Source organism: Eriocheir sinensis, unplaced genomic scaffold, assembly GCF_024679095.1.
Source record: "Eriocheir sinensis breed Jianghai 21 unplaced genomic scaffold, ASM2467909v1 Scaffold645, whole genome shotgun sequence".
Taxonomy (NCBI): Eukaryota; Metazoa; Arthropoda; class Malacostraca; order Decapoda; family Varunidae; genus Eriocheir; species Eriocheir sinensis.
The window spans coordinates 5,001-20,000 of NW_026111993.1; the positions used below are offsets into that span (position 1 = coordinate 5,001).

General features: G+C 42.4%; 2 long non-coding RNA genes across 2 annotated transcripts; both read left to right on the top strand.

Moving 5' to 3' along the window:
* The first annotated feature begins 4,499 nt into the window (after positions 1-4,499).
* On the top strand, positions 4,500-11,414 carry LOC126993630 (uncharacterized). The gene is made up of 3 exons (XR_007748088.1): positions 4,500-4,527; positions 4,844-5,138; positions 11,251-11,414. It is a non-coding gene; the product is annotated as an uncharacterized LOC126993630 (long non-coding RNA).
* On the top strand, positions 5,720-7,314 carry LOC126993631 (uncharacterized). Its single transcript, XR_007748089.1, has 2 exons — positions 5,720-6,224; positions 6,397-7,314. It is a non-coding gene; the product is annotated as an uncharacterized LOC126993631 (long non-coding RNA).
* Positions 11,415-15,000: the final 3,586 nt, after the last annotated feature.

Here is a 15,000-nt window from a genome sequence, read left to right on the forward strand (position 1 = left end):
TGAAGGGTGAAGATGCTGGTTAACTCTTGCATGAGAGTTTGGACAGTATAGGGATGAAGGTGAAGATGCCGGTTAACTCTTGCATAAGGGATTTGGACAGTATAGGGATGAAGGAGTTAAGATGCTGGACAACTTTTGCATAAGGGATTTGGACAGTATGGGGATGATGGAGTGAAGATGCTGGTTAACTCTTGCATAAGGGATTTGGACAGTATAGGGATGAAAGAGTGAAGATGCTGGTTAACTCTTGCATAAGGGATTTGGACAGTATAGGGATGAAGGAGTGAAGATGCTGGTTAACTCTTGCATAAGGGATTTGGACAACACAGGGCTGAAAGAGTGGATATGCTGGTTAACTCTTGCATAAGGGATTTGGACAGTATAGAGATGAAAGAGTGAAGATGCTGGTTAACTCTTGCATCAGGGATTTGGACAACACAGGGATGAAAGAGTGGAGATGCTGGTTAACTCTTGCATAAGGGATTTGGACGGTATAGGGATGAAGGAGTGAAGATGCTGGTTAACTCTTGCATCAGGGATTTGCATAACACAGGGATGAAGGATTAATTAAGTGAGTTTACAACCTCTTACAGTGTCTGACAGGACAATTAGTAGCTGGGCACTGAGTCGCCTTGATGTCGCTGCGGGCAAACGCTGGGACTTAACAAATTAATTTCAATGCCTCACTAAATGCACTCTCAAAAGCTTTAAACGGTTTAGAATGAAAAGAGAGGCGTCTTGATACTCTCCTCTTGAAAGCGAGTTAACCAGCGTCTTCATTCTTTCATCCCTGTGCTGTCCCAATCCCTGATGCAAGAGTTAACCAGCTGCTCCACTCTTTCATCCCTATACTGTCCAAATCCCTGATGCAAGAGTTAATACAGACGAAGGAAGGTGATGAAGAATGGGTCACTCTACCACCAGGGTCACAAAACTACCCTGGAAATGCTCAAACTCCACTCCCACAGCCTTGTCAAGTGTGTGTTTCTTAGGTTCATAGTACAGAGGAAGGTCACTCTACCACCAGGGTCACAAAACTACCCTGGAAATGCTCAAACTCCCACAGCCTTGTCAAATGTGTGTTTCTTAGGTTCACTGTACAGAGGAAGGTCACTCTACCACCAGGGTCATAAAACTACCCTGGAAATGCTCAGAAACTCCCACGAAAGCCTTGTCAAGTGTGTGTTTCTTAGGTTCATGGTACAGAAGGAAGGTCACTCTACCACCAGGGTCACAAAACTAACCCTGGAAATGCTCGAAACTCCCACGAAAGCCTTGTCAAGTGTGTGTTTCTTTAGGTTGATGGTAAAGAGGAAGGGTCACTCTACCACCAGGGTCACAAAAATACTCCTGGAAATGCTCACAACTAATACGAAAGCCTTGTCAAATGTGTGTACTTTTTTATATTTTTACAACAAAGAAAAAGGAGACGGCTCAAGGGCAACAAAAAGTGAAAAAAAAAAGCCCGCTACTCACCGCTCACACATCAGACAGAAATAAAGAGTGGCCAAAAGAGAGGTCAATTTCGGGTGGAGAGGTGCCTTGATACACTCTTCTTGAAATAGGTCAAGTCATAGGCAGGAGGAAATACAGACGAGGAAGGCTGTTCAAGAGTTTACCAGTATAAGGGATGAAAGAGTGAAGATGCTAGTTAACTCTTGCATAAGGGGTTTGGACAGTATAGGGATGAAGGAGAGAAGATGCTGGTGGACTCTTGCATAAGGGATTTGGACAGAATAGGGATGAAGGAGTGAAGATGCTGGTTAACTCTTGCATAAGGAGTTTGGACAGTATAGGGATGAAAGAGTGAAGATGCTGGTTAACGCTTGCATAAGGGATTTGGACAACACGGGATGAAGGAGTGAAGATGCTGGTTAACTCTTGCATAAGGGGTTTGGACAGTATAGGGATGAAGGAGTGAAGATGCTGGTTAACTCTTGCATAAGGGATTTGGACAGTATAGGGATGAAGGAGTGAAGATGCTGGTTAACTCTTGCATAAGGGATTTGGACAGTATAGTGATGAAAGAGTGAAGATGCTGGTTAACTCTTGCATAAGGGGTTTGGACAGTATAGGGATGAAGGAGTGAAGATGCTGGTTAACTCTTGCATAAGGGGTTTGGACAGTATAGGGATGAAGGAGTGAAGATGCTGGTTAACTCTTGCATAAGGGGTTTGGACAGTATAGTGATGAAAAAGTGAAGATGCTGGTTAACTCTTGCATAAGGGATTTGGACAGTATGGGGATGAAAGAGTGAAGATGCTGGTTAACTCTTGCATAAGGGGTTTGGACAGTATAGTGATGAAAAAGTGAAGATGCTGGTTAACTCTTGCATAAGGGGTTTGGACAGTGTAGGGATGAAGGAGTGAAGATGCTGGTTAACTCTTGCATAAGGGGTTTGGACAGTATAGGGATGAAAGAGTGAAGATGCTGGTTAACTCTTGCATAAGGGGTTTGGACAGTATAGGGATGAAAAAGTGAAGATGCTGGTTAACTCTTGCATAAGGGGTTTGGACAGTATAGGGATGAAGGAGTGAAGATGCTGGTTAACTCTTGCATAAGGGGTTTGGACAGTATAGGGATGAAGGAGTGAAGATGCTGGTGGACTCTTGCATAAGGGATTTGGACAGTAAAGGGATGAAGGAGTGAAGATGCTGGCTAACTCTTGCATAAAGGGTTTGGACAGTATAGGGATGAAGGAGTGAAGTTGCTGGTTAACTCTTGCATAAGGGATTTGGACAGTAAAGGGATGAAGGAGTGAAGATGCTGGCTAACTCTTGCATAAAGGGTTTGGACAGTATAGGGATGAAGGAGTGAAGATGCTGGTTAACTCTTGCATAAGGGATTTGGACAGTATAGGGATGAAAGAGTGAAGATGCTGGTTAACTCTTGCATCAGGGATTTGGACAACACAGGGATGAAAGAGTGGAGATGCTGGTTAACTCTTCCATAAGGGATTTGGACAGTATAGGGATGAAGGAGTTAAGATGCTGGTTAACTCTTGCATAAGGGATTTGGACAGTATAGGGATGAAGGAGTGAAGATGCTGGTTAACTCTTGCATAAGGATTTTGGACAGTATAGGGATGAAAGAGTGAAGATGCTGGTTAACTCTTGCATAAGGGATTTGGACAGTTGTATAAGGGGTTTGGACAGTATAGGGATGAAAGAGTGAAGATGCTGGTTAACTCTTGCATAAGGGGTTTGGACAGTATAGGGATGAAAAAGTGAAGATGCTGGTTAACTCTTGCATAAGGGGTTTGGACAGTGTAGGGATGAAAAAGTGAAGATGCTGGTTAACTCTTGCATAAGGGGTTTGGACAGTATAGGGATGAAAAAGTGAAGATGCTGGTTAACTCTTGCATAAGGGGTTTGGACAGTGTAGGGATGAAAAAGTGGAGATGCTGGTTAACTCTTGCATAAGGGGTTTGGACAGTATAGGGATGAAAAAGTGAAGATGCTGGTTAACTCTTGCATAAGGGGTTTTGACAGTATAGGGATGAAAAAGTGAAGATGCTGGTTAACTCTTGCATAAGGGGTTTGGACAGTGTAGGGATGAAGGAGTGAAGATGCTGGTTAACTCTTGCATAAGGGGTTTGGACAGTATAGGGATGAAAGAGTGAAGATGCTGGTTAACTCTTGCATAAGGGGTTTGGACAGTGTAGGGATGAAGGAGTGAAGATGCTGATTAACTCTTGCATAAGGGGTTTGGACAGTGTAGGGATGAAGGAGTGAAGAAGCTGATTAACTCTTGCATAAGGGGTTTGGACAGTATAGTGATGAAGGGGTGAAGATGCTGGTTAACTCTTGCATAAGGGGTTTGGACAGTATAAGGAAGAGCATGAATAGAAAGTCGAGTGCAGCGGGGCCGCGGGAGAGGGGGGGAGGCATGCAGTTAGCAAGTTCGGAAGAGCAGTCGGCGTGAAAATATCGATAGAAGATATAAATAAACGTTAAATATTATGACGGTATGGTATAAAGACTCCCTTGCTTTACTGTTTTTAGTAGTAGTAGTAGTAGTAGTAGTAGTAGTAGTAGTAGTAGTTATTATTATTACATTATTATTATAGAAGTTAATGAATGAAATACCAAACTTAACTCTCTCTCTCTCTCTCTCTCTCTCTCTCTCTCTCTCTCTCTCTCTCTCTCTCTCTCTCTCTCATGACATTGTGAATCTCTACTAACACATAAGAACACACACACACACACACACACACACACACACACACACACACACACACACACACAATGTAGTACGATAAGAAATGATAAGTTATAATAGGTAGTAGTAGTAGTAGTAGTAGTAGTAGTAGTAGTAGTAGCAGTAATAGTAGTGGTAGTAGTAGAGGAGGTTAGGAGGGTGAATGTTGCTGTGTTGCCTTGGAGAGAGAGAGAGAGGAGGAGGAGGAGGAGGAGGAGGAGGGGAAGACTGGACGAGTAAGCCAACCAACCAGCGGCTCTCTCCTCCTCCTCCTCCTCCTCCCTCAGTCAGTCTGGAGTAGGCGCTATCCTGTTGCTTCCCGCGTGTGTGCGTTGTGTGTGTGTGTGTGTGTTTCGATACGTTCTGAAAACCATACGTACATAGAAAGTGGTGTGTGTGTGTGTGTGTGTGTGTGTGTGTGTGTGTGTTTGGATACGTACACAGAACCATACATACATACACACTTTCTTATGTTTGTGTGTGTGTGTGTTGGTGTGTGTGTGTGTGTTTGGAAATCTATATACACACACACACACACACATTTGTGTGTGTGTGTGTGTGTGTGTGTGTGTGTGTGTGTGTGTGTGTGTGTGTGTGTGTGTGTGTGTGTGTGTGTGTGTCTGGTTTTTTGTTTTGATCGCAGTGAAAGAAAAAAAGAAAGAAAAAGAAAACAAAAACAAAATGACAATGAATTAAAAGAAAGAAAAAGAAAGAAAAGAAAGAAAACAAGAAAAAAAGTGAATGAAAGAAAGAAAATAAAGAAAAAAAGAAAACAAAAGTGAAATTATTATTATTATTATTATTATTATTATTATTATTATTATTTGCTTAAGTGCGTGTGTTTGTGTGATGGCTACCAGATAAGATTGTTGTTGTTGTTGTTGTTGTTGTTGTAGTGAAGACAACCAACATTCAACAACTATCAAGGATTTATAAAGGTAATGACAGTTGTAGTAGTAATAGTAGTTGTAGTAGTAGTAGTAGTAGTAGTAGTAGTAGTAGTAGTAGTAGTGGTAGTAATAGTAGTATTAGTAATGGTAGTGGTAGTAGTCGTAGTAGTAGTAGTAATGGTAGTAGTAGTAATGGTAGTAGTAGTAGTGGTAGTAGTAGTAGTAGTAGTAGTAGTAGTAGTAGTAGTAGTAATACATATAACATTGAAATACATGTAATACTTATATACATGCATACATATAATAAAAAGTGTTATATTAAGTCAAAACAACGTTGCTATGATAATGATGATGGTAAAGCTGATGATGATGATGAAGTTTTGTACAATGTTTACGAATACAAGAAAAATGAAAAGGAAAAGACAGGAAAAAAAATAGCGTGTTACTGAAGGTTATAATGGGATCTGAAAATTCTCTTAAGGGGGTCATCTCGTCTTGGGTCAAAAGGATGTTGTTTTGATGATAAAGACGATGATGGTGATGTTGAAGTTTCCTATAATGTTTACAAATACAAAGAAAAATGAAAAGGAAAAGACAGGAAAAAAAATAGCCAGTTTCTTAAGGTTATGTTGGGATCTGAAAATTCTCTTAAGGGGGTTGTCTCGTCTTGGGTCAAAAGGATGTTGTTTTGATGATAAAGCTGATGGTGATGTTGAAGTTTCTTACAATGTTTACAAATACAAAAAAAAATGAAAAGGAAAAGACAGGAAAAAAAAAATAGCGTGTTACTGAAGGTTATGATCGGATCTGAAAATTCTCTTAAGGGGGTCATCTCGTCTTGGGTCAAAATGATGTGGTTTTGATGATAAAGCTGATGGTGATGTTGAAGTTTCTTACAATGTTTACGAATACAAAGAAAAATGAAAAGGAAAAGACAGGATAAAAAAAATAGCCAGTTTCTTAAGGTTATGTTGGGATCTGAAAATTCTCTTAAGGGGGTTGTCTCGTCTTGGGTCAAAATGATGTGGTTTTGATGGTAAAGCTGATGGTGATGTTGAAGTTTCTTACAATGTTTACGAATACAAAGAAAAATGAAAAGGAAAAGACAGGAAAAAAAATAGCGTGTTACTGAAGGTTATAATGGGATCTGAAAATTCTCTTAAGGGGGTCATCTCGTCTTGGGTCAAAATGATGTTGTTTTGATGATAAAGACGATGATGGTGATGTTGAAGTTTCTTACAATGTTTACAAATACAAAGAAAAATGAAAAGAAAAAGACAGGAAAAAAAATAGCGTGTTACTGAAGGTTATGATGGGATCTGAAAATTCTCTTAAGGGGGTCATCTCGTCTTGGGTCAAAATGATGTGGTTTTGATGATAAAGCTGATGGTGATGTTGAAGTTTCTTACAATGTTTACGAATACAAAGAAAAATGAAAAGGAAAAGGCAGGAAAAAAAATAGCGTGTTACTGAAGGTTATGATCGGATCTGAAAATTCTCTTAAGGGGGTCAAAAGGATGTTGCTATGATGTTAAAAACGACGCTGATGATTATAATGACAGTGTTTAGCGGATATGTGTCACCCAGTAGATTCTGGCTTAACTTAGAACTTTACGAAGAAAGGAGAGTGAAAATAAAGGAGGAAAATAATAGTAGAGGGAGGCAATGTTATGAGATCTGAAAATTCTGTCAAGGGGGTATTTTTGTTTTGGGTTAAAATGATGTTGGTATGATGATAAAGATGAAAGAAAAGTGAGGATAGGAAGAGGAGAAAGAGGATTAGGAGAAAGCAGAAAAGGGAGGAAGAAAGAAAGAAGGAAGGAAAAAGAAAAGAAAGAAAAGAAAGAACTGAATTGGACATTACGAATAGAAATTAAGAAAGAAAAAGAAAGAAACGAAAATAAGAAAAAGATATTAGGCGATACGATTAGGACTTAAGAAAGAAAAAGGGAAAGAAACAAAGAAAAAGAAAGAAGGGAATTGGACGTAACGAACAGGAATTAAGAAAGAAAAGAAAGAAAGAGAGATAGAAAGGAAGGAATCAAGACTTCACGAAATGGAGAAAGAAGAAAAAGAAAGAAAAGAAAGAAGGAAGGAAGGAGCAGAATCACGACGCTAGTAAATAAAAGAAAGAAAGAAAAGAAGAAGAAGAAGGAGAGGAAGGAAGGAAGAAAGAAAGACTTGGTATAGAAAAAAAAGAAAAGTTAAAACATTACGAATAGAGGAGATGGAGGAAAAGGAAGAGAAAGATTAGAAAGAAAGAAAGAAAGAAGAAAGGAAGTAGGTTGTTACGAATAGAGGAATAACAAAGAAAATAAGAAAAATAAGCAAATGTCATCCACTCAATTCGTATAGTTAGAGAACTACAAAGAAGAGAGAACGAGAGAAAGAAAGAAAGGGAGGAAGGAAGGAAGGAAGGGAGTGAACAAGACATTAGTTACAAAAGTAAGAAAGAAAGAAAAGGAAGGAAATTGTACTTTACGTTTAAGGGGAATAAGAAAGAAAATGAAAGAAAAAATACATAGAAAAAAAAGGAAGAGAGAGAGAGAGCTCACACTTCAGGTTCTTCAGATAGTGGTTGAAAATTGTGGTAGACAGGATGTTATACTTTTTGTTGAATATTCTCTCCTCCTCCTCCTCCTCCTCCTCCTCCTCCTTATCTGTGTGGTATCCGGTAACTACTACTAACACTTAACTACTACTACTACTACTACTACTACTACTACTACTACTACTACTACTACTACTATTAATTAACCTAGTCCTCTTGCTTTCACTACAAGTTCTACTACTACTACTACTACTACTACCACTACTACTACCACTACTACTACTACTACTACTACTACTACTACTACTACTACTACTACTACTACTATGATTTCTGTTACAATTTCTACTTTTTTATCCTTTTTTCTGTCTTCTTCTTCTTCTTCTTCTTCTTCTTCTTCTTCCTCCTCTTCGTGACCTGCCCACCTTGACACAACACTGAAAGATAATTTTGACCTCTCTCTCTCTCTCTCTCTCTCTCTCTCTCTCTCTCTCTCTCTCTCTCTCTCTCTCTCTCTCTCTCTCTTTATTTTTTTTATCACACACATACACACACACACACAGACATACGCACATACGCACAAACACGATTAATTAGGAGTCTGACAGGTGAGTTCTCTCTCTCTCTCTCTCTCTCTCTCTCTCTCTCTCTCTCTCTCTCTCTCTCTCTCTCTCTCTCTCATTGAAGGTTAAAGACAGATGGATTTGAGAGAGAGAGAAGAATAGACAGGTTTTGACAGAGAGAGAGAGAAGGTGGTTGAGTTTTCTATAATATTCCTTTTACACACACACACACACACACACACACACACACACACACACACACACACACACACACACACACACACACATACCTGTCTGTCTGTCTTTAAATTTGTTTGTTTATTTATTTATTTTTTTTTCTAATTTCTTTTTATCTTTCTTTTTTTCTCATTTCCTTTTCTTTCTTTCTTTCTCTTTTTCTTCTATTTCTTTTTTTTTCTTTTTTTCTTTCTCATTCAGTTCGTTTCCTTCCTTCCTTCTTTTCCTTCTTTTTTTTTCTATCTTTCTCTCCCTTCCTTCCTTCCTTCCTTCCTTCCTTTCCTTCTTTCCTGTCTTTCCTTCCTTCCTTCCTTCTCTTCCCTTCCTTCCTTCCTTCTCTTCCTTCCTTCCTTCCTTCTTTCCTTCCTTTTTTTCTTTCTTTCCTTCCTTCCTTCCTTCCTTCCTTCCTTCCTTCCATTATTATTATTATTATTATTATTATTATTGTTGTTGTTTTTGTTTCTTGATTATCTTACTACGCAACTGTGCTCTCTCTCTCTCTCTCTCTCTCTCTCTCTCTCTCTCTCTCTCTCTCTCTCTCTCTCTGTCAGATATTTCTTTTTCTTTATTATCTTGTGTGTGTGTGTGTGTGTGTGTGTGTGTGTGTGTGTGTGTGTGTGTTGAAAGGTATTCACACACACACACACACACACACACACGACCGTGTGTGTGTGTGTGTGTGTGTGTGTGTGTGTGTGTGTGTGTGTGTGTGTGTGTGTGTGTGTGTGTGTGTGTGTGTGTGTGTGTGTGTGTGTGTGTGTGTGTGCTTCTGGAAGATAAAGTTGTGTAATCTTATCAGAGAGAGAGAGAGAGAGAGAGAGAGTTGCACAGTACCACCTTTAAAACAGATCATAGAGCCCTTCTGTGAGAGAGAGAGAGAGAGAGAGAGAGTGTGCATGTTCACGTATTGTTATCTTGCATCTTAAATGACAAAGTTCAAGGTTATAAGTAAAGGATAAACACGTAGTAGAAGTAGTAATAGTAGTAGTAGTAGTAGTAGTAGTAGTAGTAGTAGTAGTAGTAGTTGAATTCCTCATACTCATCTTCTCTCTAACTCTACTGTGCCTGTTATTAAAATTCTACTCTGGACGATTCAGGGCATCTTCCTCCCTATCAAGTACCTTCTATTGTCCTTATAAACCGCTCTTCCGTGTTGACATCCTGCCTGGTCAAACTCTTTCGCCTCCGCCTGTCAACATCCACCTTTCCTTACAGCTTGTGCTTAAGAAGGGTAACCGCTCCAACCCCTCAAACTACCGCCCTATAGCTTTACTTTCCTGTTTATCTAAAGCTTTTGAGTCAATCCTTAACCGGAAGATTCTTGAGCATCTATCCACTTCTGACCTTCTATCTGATCGCCAGTATGGGTTCCGCAAGGGGCGTCCTACTGGTGAACTTCTAACTGATTTTGATGTTGCCTTAGACATTTGGTGCCTTCGATAAGTGTGGCACAAATCTTTGCTTTCTAAACTACCCGCCTACAGATTCTACTACTACTACTACTACTACTTCTTTGCTTTTTAAACTTCCCCCGCTACGTTTTCTATCCTTCTCTCTGTTCTCATGTCTCCATTTTCATTTCCTGACGTTCTATCTCTGTTGTGCTTGACAGTCGCTGTTCTTCTCCTAAGCCTATTAACAGTGGTGTCCCGCATGGCTCTGTCCTATCACCCACTCTCTTCCTGTTATTCATCAGTGATCTTCTATTCACAACGATCTGTCCTATCCACTCATACACTAACGACTCCACTCTGCATTATTCAACATCTTTGGTAAGGCTCTTCGTCTCATCAACTCCCCTCCTCTTACTCACAGTCATCTACCTCTTAAATTCTGCCGCCATGTTGCCTCTCTTTCTTCTGTCGATATTTTCACGCTGACTGCTCTTCTGAACTTGCTAACTGCATACCTCCCCCCCTCCCGCGGCCCCGCTGCTCTCGACTATCTACATGCTAGCTCAACCCTATACTGTCCAAACCCCTTATGCAAGAGTTAACCAGCATCTTCATTCTTTCATCCCTATACTGTCCAAACCCCTTATGCAAGAGTTAACCAGCATCTTCATTCTTTCATCCCTATACTGTCCTAACCCCTTATGCAAGAGTAACCAGCATCTTCATTCTTTCATCCCTATACTGTCCAAATCCCTTACGCAAGAGTTAACCAGCATCTTCACTCTTTCATCCCTATACTGTCCAAATCCCTTATGCAAGAGTTAACCAGCATCTTCATTCTTTCATCCCTATACTGTCCAAACCCCTTATGCAAGAGTTAACCAGCATCTTCATTCTTTCATCCCTATACTGTCCAAACCCCTTATGCAAGAGTTAACCAGCATCTTCATTCTTTCATCCCTATACTGTCCAAATCCCTTATGCAAGAGTTAACCAGCATCTTCATTCTTTCATCCCTATACTGTCCAAACCCCTTATGCAAGAGTTAACCAGCATCTTCATTCTTTCATCCCTATTCTGTCCAAATCCCTTATGCAAGAGTTAACCAGCATCTTCATTCTTTCATCCCTATGCTGTCCAAACCCCTTATGCAAGAGTTAACCAGCATCTTCTTTCTTTCATCCCTTGCACTGATATACTCGGGAACAGCCTTAATATGTCTGCATTTCCTCCTGCCTATGACTTGAACGCTTTGAAGAGGAGAGTGTCAATAGATTATCATTATTATTATTATAGTAGTAGTAGTAGTAGCAGTAGTAGTAGTAATTGTAGTAGTAGTTGTAGTAGTAGTAGTAGTAGTAGTAGTAGTTGCAGTAGTAGTCGCCCTGGTCCTAACAAAACTTTCTCCTTTCCAGCTGTGTGTGTACCTGTCGGGGGCGAAGCGTGTACACATGAAAAGGTAGGCTGTGTGTGTGTACCTGTGTGTGTGTGTGTGTGTGTGTGTGTGTGTGTGTGTTTCTTTACGCGTGCTTGGCTTTATACGCAATACGGAAGTGTGTGTGTGTGTGTGTGTGTGTGTGTGTGTGTGTGTGTGTGTGTGTGTTTTCTTTACGCGTGCTTGGCCTTATACGCAATACGGAAGTGTGTGTGTGTGTGTGTGTGTGTGTGAGAGAGAGAGAGAGTTAGCGTTGATAGTGTGGAATATTGAAAAGATTGTAGAGGAGGAGGAGGAGGAGGAGGAGGAGGAGGAAGAAGAAGAAGGAAGAAGAAATGATGCTGGTGTGGGAGGTAGTAGGCGTAAGAAGGAGGAGGAGGAGGAGGAAGAAAATAATATCACAATGAATTTACTTTCCAATTATTATTATTATTATTATTATTATTATTATTATTATTATTGATATTATTAGGAGAAAATAGAAGAGGAGGAGGAGGAAGAGGTCAAAAGAGGAGGAGGAGGAGGAGGAGGAAGAAAGAAAAGGTCGTGGAGGAGGAGGAGGAGGAGGAGGAGGAGGAGGAAGAGGGAAAAAAGTAAAAAAATAGAAGAGGAAGAAGAGGAAGAGAAGGAGGAGAAGAAAATAAGAGGAGGAGGAGGAGGAGGAAGACGAAGAAAAATAAATGAAAAAAAGAAAAGAAGGAGAGGAAGAATATAAGAAGGAGGAGGAGGAGGAGGAAGAAGAGGAGGAGGAGGAGGAGGAGGAGGAGGATTCTGGTTTGAGAGTGGAGGAGGAGAGAGAGAGAGAGAAAGAGATAGAGAGAGAGAGGTGAGAAGTCAAGGACCCAGAGAGAGAGACAGAGAGAAGACATAGAAACAGATACAGACTAAAACACACATACACACACACACACACACGTATACTTTCCCTGGTCTACTACTACTACTACTACTACTACTACTACTACTACTACTACTACTACTACTACTACTACTATTTTCTTCATTAATTTTTATCACGTTTTTCATTTTCTTCTAATTCATCTTTTTTCTTCTTCGTTTCCTCCGTCATTTCTTTTTCTTCTTTCTCTTCATCTTCTTCATTTTCTTGTGCTTGTTCTTCTTCTTCTTCCTCTTTTACCCTCCTCCTCCTCTTCCTCCTCCTACGATCACTTCATAATCTACGCAGACTCATCGCTATGTAATTCATCGTTGACTCCCAATTACCAAAAGGTCAACTTCAACCCAGCCCGCGAACTGCTCCCTCCTGCCATGCACATCAACGTCAATCTCATGCAACGTCGGTACAATGGATGACACAAGGACCATCTTCAGGTGACATGCTCCTGGATGTAGAGAGGACAACAGGGAGGTGATGGCTGAACGGATAGCGTGACGGCGCCGCGTTCAGGACGACGCGAGTTCAATCCCCGCCCGGTGCCACCAAGCTGGGATTTTTCAGCCGCCGCCGAGTGGTTTAAAACTACCCACATGCTGTCCAGAAGACCACCTATCAACCCGGACTCTAGATTCTAGGATTAAAGATGAGCTCCGGAAGGGCAGCATGAGCCAATGCAAGATGGCGCCACTATAAACACTCGCCTGCGCCGGAACTGGCTGGGCCGACCATCAGGACCCACCGGGAAGAAGCCTTGGGCCGACCATCAGGATCCACCGGGAAGGAGCCTTGGGCCGACCATCAGGATCCACCGGGAAGAAGCCTTGGGCCGACCATCAGGATCCACCAGGAAGAAGCCTTGGGCCGACCATCAGGATCCACCGGGAAGAAGCCTTGGGCCGACCATCAGGATCCACCGGGAAGAAGCCTTGGGCCGACCATCAGGATCCACCGGGAAGAAGCCTTGGGCCGACCATCAGGATCCACCAGGAAGAAGCCTTGGGCCGACCATCAGGATCCACCGGGAAGAAGCCTTGGGCCGACCATCAGGATCCACCGGGAAGAAGCCTTGGGCCGACCATCAGGATCCACCAGGAAGAAGCCTTGGGCCGACCATCAGGATCCACCAGGAAGAAGCCTTGGGCCGACCATCAGGATCCACCGGGAAGAAGCCTTGGGCCGACCATCAGGATCCACCGGGAAGAAGCCTTGGGCCGACCATCAGGATCCACCGGGAAGAAGCCTTGGGCCGACCATCAGGATCCACCGGGAAGAAGCCTTGGGCCGACCATCAGGATCCACCGGAAGAAGCAGGCCGACCATCAGGATCCACCGGAAGAAACAGCCGACCATCAGGATCCACCGGGAAGAAGCCTTGGACCGACCATCAGGATCCACCGGGAAGAAACCTACCGGCGCAATAGGCCACGACGTAAAAAAGAAAAAACAACAACAACTCCTATGACATCCAGGCGAGCTAGTGAGTGCCATGAACTCACCGTGGATGACCAGAGATCAAAATGGCATCGAGCGTAAAAGAGGAATTATAATTTGTTGAGAGGAAAGGACATGACCGAACCCAGTGTATGATACCAAGTCTTCCTTACCAACGTTTGCTGACGACACCAAAGCGGGCTGACCGCTGAATCATCCCAACTGACCTTGACCTGATCATCCAGTGGTCTGAAAAGTGGGAAATGTCATTCAACGTTGACGAGTGTAAAGTCATCCACCTTGGTTCCAGATATTGTAACCATTCGTACAGCGCGCGTGGGAAGCCGCAGCAGGTCGTGGAGGAAGAATCCTATCTCCTCCTCCTCCTCCTCCTCCTCCTCCAAATAAACTGTACAAAGCATATATCAAAATCCACCTTGCTTCCAGGAATTGTAACTATATGTACAGCGCGCGCGGGAAGCCTCTGCAGGTCGTGGTGGAATAATTCTATCTCCTCCTCCTCCTCCTCCTCCTCCTCCTCCTCCATATAAACTGTACAAAGCATATAACAAAGCCAACACTGTGCTCGGGTTCATAGCGAGGAACTTCGAGTGCTTGGGAGCCATGTTGTGGGTGCCAATACTGTAGATACATTCAAGAAGAGGTTAGATAAAGCCATGGATGGTGAGGTAAGGTGGGGTTGAGTGTACAGGAGCTGCCTTGTATAAGCCAACCGGCCTCTTGCAGACTCCTTACGTTCTTATGTTCTTATGTTCTTAAGACGCCGGGGGTAATGTCACCTTTATATAACTCAATGGTAAGACCGCACCTCGAGTATGCAGTGCAGTTCTGGTTCCCTAATTACAGGAACGACATTGAGTTATTAGAGAGAGTTCTACGCCGCGCCAGGAAAATGAGCACAGCCTTGAGGTTCCCGCCGTGTGAGGGAGGGCTTCGTGGTGCAGTCTCGGCTCACAACTGAGAGAGCCCGGGCTCGATTCCCGGGCGGAGTCGAAAAATTTGGGCGGCTTTTCCGATACCCTACGCCCCTGTCCACCCAGCAGTGAATGGGTACCAGGTATTAACCGGGGGTTGTGTCCCGTCTCCTGGGGTCTGTTCCCTTCTCTTATAATTCCTTCCCCTTCTGTCTCTCTCCGGCATATGACCACAGATGTTGCGCCCACTAAACAAAACTTTCCAACTTTTTCCTGTCTCCTGGGGTCTGTTCCCTTTTCCTATAATTCCTTCCCCTTCTGTCTCTCTCCGGCATATGACCACAGATGTTGCGCCGACTAAACAAAACTTTCCAACTTTTTCCTGTCTCCTGGGGTCTGTTCCCTTCTCCTATAATTCCTTCCCCTTCTGTCTCTCTCTGGCATATGACCACAGATGTTGCGCCCA